The sequence below is a fragment of the Mandrillus leucophaeus genome, unplaced genomic scaffold (genome assembly GCF_000951045.1).
Source record: "Mandrillus leucophaeus isolate KB7577 unplaced genomic scaffold, Mleu.le_1.0 Scaffold264, whole genome shotgun sequence".
In the NCBI taxonomy this organism is placed as follows: domain Eukaryota; kingdom Metazoa; phylum Chordata; class Mammalia; order Primates; family Cercopithecidae; genus Mandrillus; species Mandrillus leucophaeus.
Window position 1 is genome coordinate 2743205 of NW_012102743.1, and position 15237 is coordinate 2758441.

General features: G+C 38.7%; 1 pseudogene; it reads left to right on the forward strand.

Annotated features, from left to right (window-relative positions):
* The window catches only part of LOC105542632, a 32002-nt pseudogene extending 18600 nt beyond the window's left edge, over positions 1–13402 (forward strand).
* The last annotated feature ends 1835 nt before the right edge of the window (positions 13403–15237 follow it).

Below are 15237 nucleotides of genomic sequence, written 5' to 3' on the forward strand. Positions count from 1 at the left end.
ACCATGTTGGCCAGGCTGGTCTTGAACTCCTGACCTCAAATGATCCACCTGCCTTGGCCTCCCAAAGTGCTGGGATTACAGATGTGAGCCACTGCACTTGGGCAGATTAGTCATCTTTTCTACCTGAATGCTTACCTACATCTTGAAGGAAGTGTGTGCAAATGTCCTCCAAATGAATAGAAATAAACTAACCTATTTCATAACACAGCCCTACTTGATTCCTTTACAAATAGTGATTCAGAGCTTCGACTCCAGAGTCAAGCTGATCTGGATTTGAATCCCATCTTTTGCAGTAATAAAATTTGACTTAACTTTTTAAGCTTCTTTTCCCTTGTTTGTGAAGTAGAGATGATGATAAAACATTGTTCATAGTTGAAGAAGGTAAATGAGATGATACATTTAAAGTGCTTAGCATGATACTTAACATACTAACATGTTTTCAATAAATTTTTACTATTATTAAACTATACCCTAATAGCCATTCTTTAAAGAAAAAAGGGGCTGGGTGTGGTGGTTCATACCTGTAATACCAACTCTTTGGGAGGCCTAGGCAGGTGGATCACCTGAGGTCGGGAGTTCGAGACCAGCCTGACCAACATGGAGAACCCTCATCTCTACTAAAAATACAAAAATTAGCCAGGCGTGGTGGCGGGTGCCTGTAATCCCAGCTACTCGGGAGGCTGAGGCAGGAGAATTGCTCGAACTAGGGAGGTGGAGGTTGCGATGAGCCAAGATCACACTGTTGCATTCCAACCTGGGCAACAAGAGTGAAACTCCATCTTAAAAAAAAAAAAAAAGAAAGAAAAAAGAAAAAAAAGAAAAGGGAGGGAGGGAGGGAAGGAAGTCGGGAAGGAAAAGAAAATCAGTCAATACACTAGGTGTCAGCATTGTGCTTCAAATCGTGAAGTGCACAAAATGCCTACTCTGATTTTATTTAGATGTCCAAGTTGAACTGGTTTAGAATAGAAAGATACTTAAGCAGATCTGGGAAAGTCAGAATTCTAAAACTGTGAAAGGATATAACAATGTGCTGGCTTAGAGCACCATACACTAATGATCTTTTAAAGCTGGCAATCTATTTAAAACAAGAGCTGCCTACCTCACTGGGCTACAGCCATCTCCATAGACTCAGCATGGAAATTAAGACTAATCTCGCCTTTGTCTAGGATGCCAGCGTTTTTCTCATATCTATGCTCTAAGTCTTGGAGTCATTTTCTAAGAAGAATTGTGTTTGAATACTGTCTTTACTACTTATTAGCTGTGTAGATGATGATAATACTTGTTTTACCTACTCCATAGGGTCATCAGAATGACATCTGAAAGATGTGTATTTTGAAAAGTGGCTTACTAAAATGTAAAATATTATTATTCCGTACAGTTGGCAAACAACACAGGTAGAGAGAGGAAGATTTTTCCCAGAATTCTTGAGTTGCTCTGAAGCCTCAATTTTTTGAAAAGATAATTTGCTTTTAAATGAAACTTAGAATGAATTGATGGAGCTTGTTTAAATACTGTTTATGACCCAGTCCCAAAATGGAATTAATCCACAGTGTGGTAAACACAATCCTGTGTATTTCTTTTTTCTTTTTCTTTTTCTTTTTTTTTTTTTTTTTTTTTTGAGACAGAGTCTCTATAGCCCAGGATGGAGTGCAGTAGTGTGATCTTGGCTCACTATAGCCTCTGCCTCCCGGATTCAAGCAATTCTCATGTCACAGCCTCCCAAGTAGCTAGGATTATAGTCGTGTTGCCGCCACAGCCAGCTAATTTTTCTTTTTCTTTTCTTTTTTTTTTTTTTTAGTAGAGATGGGGTTTCATAATGTTGGCCAGGCTGGTCTTGAACTGCTGGCCTCAAGTGATCCACCCGCCTTGACCTCCCAAAGTGATATTACAGGCGTGAACCACTGTGCCCAGCCAATCCTATGTATTTCATAGTGATAATCTTAGAGTGAATATGAAAAAAAAAAGCCTCTAAACTTCCTTAACACAGACTATCAATCATTTAATAGCTGAATATTTGGTCTGAGTGGGATAATATTCGATACAGCATTCTTTGGGTACAGACCTTAAATTTTTCATAGGTTTTCTCGTGATTTTGTGTGTGAACTAAACTGTTATATCTCTATTACATTCACTGAGAATCCATTATATACTAGACATTGGAAAAGGAGAGTAAAAACTGGTTTAGAAGGACTAGTCTGGAATAATTTCAACAGGTTCTTTTTGGGTTTAATTACAAAGATTTGATTGCAGGCTGACTCAAGAAATTAAAAGGGAAGTTTTAACTTTTTAAAGTTTTACTTCAGTGACATAAGCGATAGTAAAGTTGACAGTCCTTAATCCAAAAATTGAAATGCTCCAAAATCTGAAAGTCTTTGAGCAACGACATGAAACCACAAGTGGGAAATTCCACACCAGACCTCATGTGACAGGTCACAGTCAAAAAGCAGTCTAAACTTTGTTTCATGCATAAAATTATTAAGAATATTGTATAAAATTACCTTCAGGTTATATGTATTAGGTATATATAAAACATGAATGAATTTTATGTTTAGTCTTGGGACCCCTCCCCAGGATATCTCATTTTGTCTATGCAGATATTCCACAATCTGAAAAAAATTCGAAATTTGAAACATATCTGGTCCCAAACATTTCAGATAAAGGATACTCAACCTGTAGAAGCGGCTCTATAATGCCTACTGAGAGTATCAGAAAGATAGCGTTAACTTGCATGATCTATTTTTGGTTGCACTTACGAAAATCTCTTGAGCAAGGACAAAACCAGACCTTTATAGGCAACTAAGACTTACCTTCATCCATGTATAGATAGATATACATACATGTGTGTAGTAAAAATTATTATAATTGTATAACTATTATAATAATAATAGCTATAATAATAACTATTGCTAATGTTAGTGGCAGTAGTAGATATAAATGATAATATAGACACCATAACATAAAAAGATGTCCATTCCAGTAGAATCTATTCAGTGAGTTCATAGTGTAATCATGGGCTGAATCAGACTGATATACATTCTGTCATGTAGATTATAAAATTTACATGATAAAGTTTGCAATCTACCCATCTGACAAAGGGCTAATATCGAGAATCTACAAGGAACTTAAACAAATTTACAAGAAATAAACAACCCCATCAAAAAGTGGGTGAAGGATATGAACAGACACTTTTCAAAAGAAGACATTTATGTGGCCAACAAACATGAAGAAAAGCTCATCATCACTGGTCATTAGAGAAATGCAAATCAAAACCACAATGAGATACCATCTCATGCCAGTTAGAATGGCGATCATTAAAAAGTCAGGAAACAACAGATGCTGGAAAAGATGTGGTGAAATAGGAACACTTTTACACTGTTGGTGGGAGTGTAAATCAGTTCAACCATTGTGGAAGACTGTGGTGATTCCTCGAAGATCTAGAACTAGAAATAGCATTTGACCCAGCAGTCCCATTACTGGGTATATATCCAAAGGATTATAAATCATTCTGCTATAAAGACACATGCCCATATATGTTTATTGCAGCACTATTCACAATAGCAAAGACTTGGAACCAACCCAAATGTTCAACAATGATAGACTGGATAACGAAAATGTGGCACATACACATAATGGAATACTATGCAGCCATGAAGAAGAATGAGTTCATGTCCTTTGCAGGGACATGGATGAAGCTGGAAACCATCGTTCTCAGCAAACTAAAGCAAGAACAGAAAACCAAACACCGCATGTTCTCACTCACAAGTGGGACTTGAACAATGAGAACACATGGACATAGGGAGGGAAACATCACACACCGGGGTCTGTCAAGGGGTGTGGGCAAGGGGAGGGGTGGCATTAGGAGAAATACCTAATGTAGATGAAGGGTTGATGGGTGACGCAAACCACCATGGCACATGTATATCTATGTAACAAACCTGCACGTTTTGCACATGTATCTTAGAACTTAAAGTATAATAAAAAATAAAAATAAAACTTCAAAAAATACTTCAAATGAATAATAATAAATGTGATAGCTGTACTATTATGGTGAACTTGAGGTTTAGAGAATGGTTTCTCCATGTCTCAATTGCAGGGATGTTTACTTACTAATACCATACAAGAATAGTTTCTCCATCTTTTCTCTCAAGTGATTGATAACTGTCTTCCTATGAGACAGAAACTTGGAGCTTTTTCCCTTTTACTTAATAACCAATTTATAGCTGTCTTTAAAGTTTGCATCCTTCTTTTCTAAAAAGAAAATCTGAAAAGGAAATCTAGCCTGGTTAGTGTAGCAGTGTTTTTCAAGTGTTTTAAAAATATGGGTTATATAGAAAATTAGTGGTTTGCAGTAAATTCCAAAAAGTGCAATAAAATAGAAAATAGAATGCACCACACAAAGTAAAGGTAAGTATTTTATGGATCAATACACACATGTGTATACATAAATATATTACTCCATATGCAAAACATGAGAGACAGTATGTGAAGTGACTAAGGGCATGGGCTCTGGAGCCACATGGCCTGTATTCAAATCCTGGTTTGGTTACTTGTCTTTGGACAAGTCACTATGTGCTTCAAGTTACTCATTTGTAATATCGAGATATTAATAATAAAAGTACCTACCTTACAGGATGTTGTGAGGATTAAATGAGCTACCACATGTAAAGAGCTTATAATTTATAAGGCACTTTCTATACACATATACATACGCTGTATTTATATGCACATGTATAGTGAGGGGTGTGTGTGTGTGTGTGTGTGTGTGTGTGTGTGTGCATGCACTATGTTCTAATGTAAAATATGTTTCTTACTCTGAGTCGTGGTTTTAAAAAGTGTGAAAGCTACTGGTTTATCAGGTGGCTGGCATTGTGGGTGGATATGGAGTGATGAGACCCTGGTCGTGGTCAGTACTCTACCAATTCCTGTGTGACCTGGACCATGTTACTTAACCTCTCTGTCCTCATTGCCATATTCAATCTCTCTCTCTCTCTCTCTCTCTCTCTGTGTGTGTGTGTGTGTGTGTCTCTGTCTCTCAACAGGCTGTCTCTCTGTTGCCCAGGCTGGAGTGCACTGGTGCAATCATAGCTCACTGCATCCTCCAACTCCTGGGCTGAAGGGATCCTCCTGCTTCAGCCTCTTCAGTAGCTGGGACTATAGATGTCTGACACCATGCCTAGCTAATTTTTAAATTTTTTTGCAGAGACAGAGTCTCACTATGTTCCCCAGCCTCTCATTGTCTTTTTCTTAAAAGTAATTAGACACTAAATTATCCTAAATGTGCCAGTAAACAATATAATTCTATGCTTCTGTTAATCTTTCTGGTTCTTCCCTCTCTCCCTTTCTGAGAAAAATGGGAAGTTCTTTATGGATTGTGGATTATGAGTTTTGACCTTGGCCAGAATGAATGAATGAGGATTAGGTACCTGAGGAAAAAGACACCTAATAGGGACTCTCCATATAGGATAGGGGCCAAATGACCTTATCACATTCTTCCGCTGAGGGGAAGTTGAATGTGGGAAGAGAGGCAGCATTTGAGATGCACAGAGGAGACATCAGTATGAGAGAATGAGAGCCGGTGTGGTGGCATGTGCATGTAGTTCCAGCCACTTGGGAGGCTGAAGCAGGAGATCACTTGAGCCCAGGAGTTCAAAGTTACAGTGAGCTATGATCGCATCACTCCAGTCCAGCTTGGGTGACAGAGCAAGTCCCCTGTCTTTAAAATAATAATAATAATACCAATAAAAGAATGGAAGATAGAGAAGTGTAGCTGTAGTATCCTTAAAATTGTAATAGAAAAAGTTAGCCTATAGAATCAGTGCTGGTGGCAATGTTGTGCTTAGTGGGGAGAAACATCAGAAACTGCTTTTGATGCTAATAGCTATCATGACTATAGAAACACTGATCTTGAAGACATGCCCTGTCTCGTTTAGAAGTGAGACAAAGTGATAATTGAGGTTAGGGTGAGTCAGGAGAGAAGACGAGTCAATGAAGAGGCAAAGGGGCTTAAGAAACACAAGAAGATACAGGTTGAATACAAGAGGCAACTAGTGAACTTTTCTTGTGAAAAGGGATGGTCGATAACATTTTTAGTAGCAGGGATGTCTAAACCTCATTTTTTTTGTTGTTGGCTCTACCACACTGGAGTGCAACCCCCTTCTATGTCCCTAGATCTTGAGTTGATAGTGTTCCTGAAAGTAAGGGGATTACGAAGGATCCATCAGCTTGATACAAAATAGAAAGTGCAATGAAGAACAGTTGTTAAGAATTTAGTGGAAGCAGAAACTCAGCATTGAAAAGTAACCACCCTGCCCACCCTCCCACCTCCGATTCCAAGCACCCAGAGATACTCGTCCAGAGATATTCAGGGATGCCAAGTTACCTGATATATATGGCATGTAGGTTTGAGCCAATTTACTTAAATCTTGGAAGACAAGGCTCTATGGTTTGAATATGTCCCCTCCAAAATTCAGGTGTTGCCAATGTGATACAGAGGTGTGGCATTTAGAAGTGATGAAGCCATGAGAACGCCTCCCTCATTAATGGGATTAAGACTTCATGCAGCTTGCCCTTCCATCTTCAGCCATGTGAGGACTTGGCAAGAAGTCCTTCACCAGACCAAATGCCATACCTATGTTGGACTTCCCAGCTCTCAAATTCTGAGAAATAAATTTCTTTTCTTTATAAATGACTCAATCTTGGGCATTTTGTTATAGCAGCACAAAACCGACTAAGACACAGGGTGAGTCAAGCAAGTGCAATACTTGGGGGCATTCAAGAGGCTGCTATATGACATGATAACACAATTCTCTGTTACTTAGATTGGTGTTTTTCAAAGAGTATCTTATTACTAGGTTTGTAAGTTACTCCTCACCAAACTCCTTGCTAAATTTTAATAATTTTAATATACATAGAATATTTAGATACATTGAATTCTCAGATAGGAAATTATATTTTCATATACCAGCAAATTGAAATTAAAACAGAAATATTATTTACAGAAGCATCAAGAATTGTAACATACTTAGGGATAAATCTCACCAACTATATGAAAGATCTATCTGTACACTGGAAACTACAAAATGTTGCTGACAGAAGTTAAAGAAAACTTCAATAAATAAAGACATGTACCTTATGCATGGGCTGGAAGACTCAATATTTTTAACATATCAGTTCTCCTCAAATTGGTTTATAGATTTAACATAATCCCAATCAAAATCTCAGCACACTTAAAAAAAGTAAAAAGGGAATTGGCAAGCTGGTATGGGAATGCCAAGGACCTAGAATAACTACCACAACTTAAGAAAAAAAAAAAAAAAACAACGAAAAACAGAACAAAGTTGAAAGGCTATACTATTGGATTTTAACCATTATTATTAAAATATAAGAATTAAAACAGGGTGATATTGGCATGAAGATAGACAATTACACTAAAGAAGCAGAATAGATAATTCTGAAATAGACCCACGCATGGACAATTACTTTTTTACAGTGGTACAAAGGTAATGCAGTGGAAACAGCGTAGATTTTTTCAACAAATGGTGCTGGAACAATTGGATATCCATATCTCTATATGTATACAAAGGAACTTGGATTGATGCCATGCAGTATATACAAAAACTAACTCAAAATAAATCATATATGTCAATGTAAAACCTAAACTCTTAGAAGAAAACATGGGAGAAAACCTTTGTAACCTTCAGTTCAGCAAATATTTCTTAGATAAAACACCAAAATTGGCCAGGCACAGTGGCTCACACCTGTAATCCCAGCAATTTGGGAGGCCGAGCCAGGTGGATCACTTGAGGTCAGGAGTTGGAGACCAGCCTGGCCAACATGGTGAAACCCTGTCTCTACTAAAAATACAAAAATTAGCTGGGAGTGGTGGCATGCACCTGTAGCTCCAGCTACTTGGGAGGCTGAGGCACGAGAATTGCTTGAACTCGGGAGGCAGAAGTTGCAGTGAGCCAAGATTGTGTCACTGCACTCCAACCTGGGCAAGAGTGAGATCCTGTCTCAGAAACAAAAAACCCACCAAAATCACAACCAATAAAAGGTTGAATTGATAAATTCGACTTTGTCAAAATTTAAAATTTCTATTTTTCAAAGACACTGTTAAGAGAATGAAAAGACAAGCCACTTATTGAGATAAAATTTTGGGCAAGAATATATTTGATAAAGGACTTCAACACTTGAAGCTCAACAATAAGAACACAAGTAACCCAATTAAAATATGGGCTAAAGATTTGAACAGACATTTCTCCAAAGAAGATGTATAGATGACAAGTAATTGCATGAAAAGGTACCCAATATCATTACTCATTAGGGAAATACAAATTAAAAACTGCAATGAGATACTACTACATACCTATAAAAGTGATTAAAATGAAAACAATTGACCATACCAAGTGTTGGTGAGAATGTGGAGGAGCTAAATATCTCACATACTGCCGGTAGAAATGTAAAATGGTACCATCATTTTGTAAACCAGTTTGAGAGTTACTTAAAAAGTTAGATGTATGGTGGCAAGATGGTGGAATAGAAGCCTACACCACTTGCCCCCAACTACTGGAACACCAAATTTAACAACTGTAGAGAAAAGCACCATCACAAGAAGCAAATATCAGGTAAGCAATCAAAGTACCGGACTTTAACTTCGTATCACTGAAAGAGTCATTGAGGAGGGCAGGAGAGACAGTCGTCTTGAATCGCCAATGCCACACCTCTCACGTCCCCATTTCATCTCAGCACAGAGAATCTGTGCATTTTGGGGAGGGAGAGTGCAGCAACTGGAGGACTTTACATTGAACTCAGTGCTACCTGTCACAGTGGAGAATAAAGCTATCCTGGGCTCAGCAAATGCCTGTGCATGGACAGAGCATTTGGACCACCCTTAGCCAGAGGGAAATTGCCCATTCCAGTGATCAGAACTGGAATTTCTAGGAGTGTAGGCTGAAGTGCCCATGGGGGTTCTAGGTAAACTTGAAAGGCAGTCTAGAGCACAAGGACTGCAATTGCTAGGCAACTCCTAGTGCTAGCCCAGGCTTAGAGCCAGTGGACTTGGGTGGCATGTAACCTAGGGAGACATCAGCTGATGTGGCTAAGGGAGGACTTGTGCTCACAGCAACAAAAGTAACTCCTTTCTTCTGCTTAAGGATAGGAGAGTGAAGAGTTAAGAGGATGATGTCTTTCATCTTGGATATCAGCTCAGCCACAGTAGAATAGGCCACTGGGCAGAGTCCTGAGGCCCTCATTCCAGGCCCTACTTTCCAGATGACATTTTGAGGCACACACTGGTGCAAAAGAACCTGCTGCCTTGAAGGGAAGGACCTAGTCCTGGCAGGATTAATCACCTGCTGACTAAGCAGCCCTTGGGCCCTGAATAGCCAGGAGTGATACCCAGGGACCACACTGTGAGCATTGGGCTCTGAGATGTGCTGGCTTCAGGGGTGACTCAGCACATTCCCAGCTGTGGTGGCTATGGTGAAAGACTCCTCCTGTTTGATAAAAGCTTTTATTAAAGACTGTATGTCTTTATAGGTGGACACCATTTCTGGACCTGCCCTGGGTCAGAGGGGAGCCTATTGCTGTGAATGCTGCCAAGGGCAGCATTCACCCCAGGCTGACAGAGGAGCCCTTGGGCTTAAAGTAAACATCAGCTGTGGCCTGGCAGAACCCCCTGTGGACTGGTAGTAGTGGTGGCCCTGGGAGAGCTTCCTCTCTGGAAAAGGAAGGACTTTCTATTGTGGTTTGAGTGCCAGCTTAGCTGCAGTAGAGTAGAATGTTAGATAAATTTGTAAGGTTTTTGACTCCAATCCTTCACTCACAAACAGCATCTGTAGACACACCTGGAACCTGGGGGGAACTCACCACCCTTAAGGAAAGAGCCTTGGGCAAGGCCCAGTGCAGTGCTGGCTTCAGGTCTGACCCAGCACAGTCCCGGTGGTGGTGGCTTGCATCACCACACCTCCAGTTCCAGGGACCTCAACACAGAGAAACTCCATGTGTTTGGGAGAAAATAGGGAAAAGAACAAGAGTCTCTGCCTGGTAACCCAGATAATTCTTTTGGATCTTAACTAAGGCCACCAAGGCAGTACTTCTACAAGTCTGCAAAAACCACAGCATTATTGGGTTTGAGGCTGAAGTCCCTTTGAGAACCTGGAAAACCTTCCAAAATGGACAGGCACAAACAAGCCCAGACTATGATGACTACAATAAATACCTAACTCTTCAATGCTCAGACACCAAAGAACATCTACAAGCACCAACACTTTCCAAGAAAACACGACCTCACCAAATGAACTAAATAAGACACCACAGCCCAATCCTGGAGAAATAGATATGTGACCTTTCAGACAGATAATTCAAAATAGCTGTTTTGAAGAAGCACAATGAAATTCAAGAGAACACAGAAAATGAATCCAGAATTCTATTAGATTAACAAAGAGATTGATGCAAAAAGAATCAAGCAGAAATTCTAGAGTTGAAAAATGCAATTAACATGCTGAAGAAGACATCAGAGTCTCAAGAGTAGAACTGGTCAAATAGAAGAGAGAATTAGTGAGCTTGAAAAGAGGTGATTTGAAAACAGAGTCAGAAGAGACAGAAAAAAGAATAAAAAACAATGAAGCATGCCTACAAGATCTAGAAAGTAGCCTCAAAAGGGCAACTCTAAGAGATATTGGCCTTAAAGAGGTGGTAGAGAAGGAGAAAAGGGTAGAAAGTTTATTCAAAGGGATAATATCAGAGAACTTCCCAAACCTAGAAAAGATATCTACATTCAAGTATAAGAAGGTTATAGAACAGCAAGCAGATATAACCCAAAGAAGACTACCTCAAGGCATCAAATAATCAGATTCCCAAAGGTCAGGGATAAAGAAAGGATCCTAAAATCAGCAAGAGAAAAGAAACAAATAATATACAATTGAGCTCCAATACATCTGGCAGCAGACTTTTCAATGGAAACCTTATAGGTCAGGAGATAATGGTATGACACTTTTAAAGTGTTGAAGGAAAAAACCTTTACCCTAGAATAGTATAGCTGGTGAAAATATTCTTCAAACATGAAGGAGAAATAAAGACTTTCCCAGAGAAACAAAACCTGAAGGATTTCATCAATACCAGACCTGTCCTACAAAAAATGCTGAAAAGAGCTCTTTAATTTGAAAAAAGAAATGTTAATGAGCAAGAAGAAATCATTGGAAGCTACAAAACTCACTGGTAATAGTAAACACACAGAAAAACACAGAATAGTATGAATAGTGTAACACTGTAATTGTAGTGTATAAAGTACTCTTAAGTAGAAATGTTAAATGATGAACCAATAAAAAATAATAACTACAACTTTTCAAGACAAAGACAGTACAATAAGACATAATGAAAAGCAACAGAAAGTTAAAAAGCTGGGGGATGAAGTGAAAAGTGTAGAATTTTTATTAGTTTTCCTTTTGCATGTTTGTTGTTTATGCAATTAGTGTTGTCTTCAGTTTAAAATAATGGGTTTTAAGATAGTATTTGCAAGCCTCATGGTAACCTCAAATCAAAAAACACACAATGGATACACAAAAAATAAAAAGCAAGAAATTAAACCATAGCATCAGAGAAAATCATCTTCACTAAAAAAGGCAAGGAAGGAAGGAAAAAGGGAAGAGAAGACCACAAAAAACAAACAAACAAAAAAACAGAAAACAACAAAATGGCAGGAGTAAGTCCTTACTTATCTATAATAACATTGTAAACGAACTAAACTCTCCAATCAAAAGATAGAGAGTGGCTGAATTGATGAGAAAATAAGACCCAATGATCTGTTGCCTATAAGAAACACACTTCACCTATAAAGATACACATAGACTGAAAATATAGGGATGGGAAAAGATATTCCATGCAAATGGAAGCCAAAAAAGACCAGGAGTAGCTACATTTATGTCAGACAAAATTGATTTCAAGACAAAAACTGTAAGAAGAGACAAAGAAGGTCATTATATAATGATAAAGGGGTCAATTCAGCAAGAGGGTATAATGATTATAAATATATATACATTCAATACTAGAGCACCCAAATATATAAAGCAAATATTAATTAATAGAGCTAAAGAGGGAGATATACCTCAATACAATAATATCCAGAGACTTCAACACCTCACTTTCAGCACTGGACAGATCTCCCAGATAGAAAATTAACAAATAAACTTTGGACTTAATCTACACTATAGCATAAATGGATCTAATAGATGTTTACAGAACATTTCATCCAATGGCTGCAGAATACATATTCTTCTCCTCAGCACATAAATCATTCTCAAGGTCAGGCCATATGTTAGGTTACAAAACAAATCTTAAAACATTAAAAAAATTGAAATAATATCAAGCATCTTCTCTGACCACAATGAAATAAAACTAAAAATAATGAGAGGAACTTTGTAAACTATACAAACACATGGAAATTCAGCAATATGCTCCTGAATGACCAGTGAGTCAATGAAGAAATTAAGACGGTAATTGAAAAATTTCTTGGAACAAATGATAATGGAAGCATACCAAAACTTTTGAGATACAGTGAAAGCAGTACAAAGAGGGAAATTTATAGCTATTAAGTGCCTACATCAAAAAAGAAGAAAAACCTCAGATAAATAATCTAATGATTCATCTTAAGGAATAGAAAAGCAAGAGCAAACCAAATCAAAATTAGTTGAAGAAAACAAATAATAAAAGTTGAAGCAGGTCGCCGGCAAAGTCCAAGTCCTGTCCTCTTGCTATCTACCCCAGACAGCATGAGCTTCATCACTTGCTCCACCTTCTCCACCAACTACCGGTCCCTAGGCTCTGTCCAGGCACCCAGCTAGATGCTCCCACATCTCAAGACCTCACCAAGATCATGGCAGATATCCGGGCCCAATATGACCAGCTGGCTCAGAAGAACAGAGAGGAGCTGGACAAGTACTGGTCTCAGCAGATTGAGGAGAGCACCACAGTGGTCACCACACAGTCTACCGAGGTTGGAGCTGCTAAGACGACGCTCACAGAGTTGAGATGTACAGTCCAGTTCTTGGAGATCGAACTGGACTCCATGAGAAATCTGAAGGCCAGCTTGGAAAACAGCCTGAGGGAGGTGGTGGCCCGCTATGCCTTGCAGATGGAGTAGCTCAATGGGATCCTGCTGCACCTGGAGTCAGAGCTGGCACAGACCCAGGCAGAGGGACAGTGCCAGGCCCAGGACTACAAGGCCCTGCTGAACATCAAGGTCAGGCTGGAGGCTGAGATCGCCACCTACCTCAAGGACTTCAATCTTAGTGATGCCCTGGACAGCAGCAACTTCATGCAAACCATCCAAAAGACCACCACCCGCCAGATAGTGGATGGCAAAGTGGTGTCTGAGACCAACGACACCAAAATTCTGAGACATTAAGCCAGCAGAATCAGGGTACCATTTGGGGAGCTCGAGGCCAGTAAAAAGTTCAGAGGTCAAAAAAAAAAAAGGAAAGTTGAAGCAGAAATAAATGAATTTGAAATGAGGAAAACAATACAAAAGATGAATGAAACAAAAAGTTGGTTTTTTTCAAAAGATAAACAAATTGACAAACATTTAGCCAGACGAAGGGAAAAATGGAGAGGACTCAAATACATAAAAACAGAGATGAAAAAGGAGATATTACAACTGATACCACAGAAATTGAAAGGATTATTAGTGGCTAATATGAGCAACTATATGCCCATGTATTAGAAAGTCTAGAGCAAATGGATAAATTCCTAGACACAGACAACCTACCAAAATTGAACCATGAAGAAATCTAAAATCTGAACAGACCAATAACAAGTAACAAGATCAAAGCTGTAATAAAAAGTCTCCCTGCAAAGAAAAGCCTGGAATCCTATGGCTTCACTGCTGAATTTTACCAAACATTTGAAAAAGAACGAATATCAATCCTAGTCAAACTATTTTGAAAAATAGAGGAGGAGGGAATACTTCCAAACTCATTCTATGAGGCAAGAATACACCAGGCAATACTATGCAGCCATAAAAAGAAATAAGATTATGTTCTTTGCAGACATGGATGGAGTTGAAAGACATTATGCTCATCAAATTAGTGCAGGAACAGTAAACCAAACATCGCATGTTCTCACTTATAAGTGGGAGATGAATGATGAGACCACATGGACACATAAGGCAGAACAACACACACTGGGGCCTGTTGGTTGGGGGTGGCATGGTGGGGAGGGAGAATCAGGAAGAATAGCTAATGGCTGCTGGGCTTACTACCTAGGTGATGGGATGATTTGTGCAGCAAACCACCATAGCACACATTTACCTGTGTAACAAACCTGCGCATGTACCCTTAACTTCAAAGTTGAAGAAAAAAAAAAGCCCCCTAGCAAAGAAAAGCATGGACCCGATGGCTTTAACACTGAATTCTACCAAACATTTAAAGAAGAACTAACACCAATTCTACTCAAACTGTTCCAAAAGACAGAAAAAAAGGGATTACTCTCAAACTCATTCTATGAGGCCAGTACTATCCTGCTACCAAAACCAGACAAAGACACATCAAAAAAGGAAAACTACAGGCCAAGTTTTCTGATGAATAATGATGCAAAAGTCCTCAACAAAATACTAGCAAACTGAATTCAACAATACATTAAAAAGACCAATCATCATGACCAGGTGGGATTTATCCCAGGGATTAAAGGATGGTTCAACGTAAGCAAATCAATCAATGTGATACATCATATCCACAGAATGAAGGACAAAAACCATATGATCATTTCAATTGATGCTGAAAAAGCATTACAGTCCAACATCCCTTCATGATTAAAAACTCTCAAAAAACTGGGTATAGAAGGAATATACCTCAACATAATAAAAGCCATATATGACAGACCCACAGCCAGCATCATACTAAGTGAGGAAACACTGAAAGCCTTTCTCTTAGATGTGGAACATGACAAGTTTGCCCACTTTCATCACTATTCTTCAACATAGTACTGGAAATCTTAGCCAGAGCAATTAGACAAGAGAAAGAAAGAAAGGGTGTCCAAATTGGAATGGAAGAAGCCAAATTATCCTTCTTTGCAGATGATATAATCTTATATTTGGAAAAGCTTAAATACCCCACAAAAAAAAAACCCTATTAGAACTGATAAACAAATTCAGTAAAGTTGCAGGATACAAAATTAACATACAGCATAAATTTATATAAAATTCAGCAGCACTTCTATATTCCAATAGCAAACAACCTGAAAAAG